Genomic DNA, 1,125 nt, shown 5'->3' on the forward strand with positions numbered 1-1,125 from the left:
GAATTTTATTTGATTTATATTAAATTGTGCTAATTGGTCTTAATTTTGATTTAGAGCATTTTATTTTATTTTGTTGGTTTTAATTTTAAATCTTTTCTGTCTATGCAGTTTATGCGAAAAAGCCAAAGTTACGACTCACTGCTCTTTGATCCGGAAATCGAGAAAACTGCTAAAGCTTTGAGAAAAGCTAGAAGAGAAGAGTTGCAACAAATGACTGAAGAAAGGGAAAGAGCTGTCAATAATGCTCCGGTGCCGATCAGAGATCACTTTTGACCAGTGATCAATACTCATTATTCTGGGATAGCTCGGCAGAACATCACGGCAAATAATTTTGAGTTGAAGCCAGCTCTGATTAATATGGTGCAGCAGAATCAGTTCAGGGGTACAGCTACTGAAGATCCAAATCTGCATCTGCGTACTTTTCTGGAGATTGCTGACACAGTGAAGGTTCATGGTGTTACTGAGGACACCATCAGACTACACTGGTTCCCGTTCTCTCTTAGGAACAATGCTCGTAGTTGGTTGCAGTCATTACCTCTTGGGAGTATCACTACATGGGAAGACATAACATCTAAATTTCTGGCTAAGTACTTTCCTCCTGCCAAGTCTGCTCAGCTGAAAATTGAGATCACTACTTTCAAACAGCAAGATTTTGAGCAGCTTTATGAAGCTTGGGAGCGGTACAAGGAGTTGCTTAGGAAGTCTCCAAACCATAATTTTCCGGATTGGGAACAGATCGAATTATTCTACAATGGTTTGAATGGACCAACTCGTATTTCTGTGGATGCTGCAGCTGGAGGTTCAATATTTTCTAAATTTTTTGAACAGGCTTATGAGATGCTTGAGCAAATGACTGTTAACAGTTATCAGTGGCCGAGTGAGAGATCTGTAATAAGGAAACCTGTTGGAATTCATGAGGTTGATGCATTCACTGCTTTGACTGCTCAGATGACTACTATTTCTACACAGTTGGCTGCACTGACCAAAGGCAATCAAGTTTCTATTAAGACAGCATCGCTGGCAACTGCCGTAAATTCTGCTGATGGATTTGAGAGTGTGGAGCAAGCTCAATATGTGAACAACAGATATTACAACAACTATCGAGATAATCCTGTACCCAATCAA

The 1,125-nt window shown here is 39.8% G+C and overlaps 1 non-coding gene across 1 annotated transcript; it reads right to left on the bottom strand.

Annotated features, from left to right (window-relative positions):
• Positions 1-613: 613 nt before the first annotated feature.
• On the bottom strand, positions 614-719 carry LOC140885869 (small nucleolar RNA R71). The gene has a single exon (XR_012151282.1). It is a non-coding gene; the product is annotated as a small nucleolar RNA R71 (small nucleolar RNA).
• Between the last annotated feature and the right edge of the window lie 406 nt (positions 720-1,125).

Source organism: Henckelia pumila, chromosome 2, assembly GCF_033568475.1.
Source record: "Henckelia pumila isolate YLH828 chromosome 2, ASM3356847v2, whole genome shotgun sequence".
Classification (NCBI taxonomy): Eukaryota; Viridiplantae; Streptophyta; class Magnoliopsida; order Lamiales; family Gesneriaceae; genus Henckelia; species Henckelia pumila.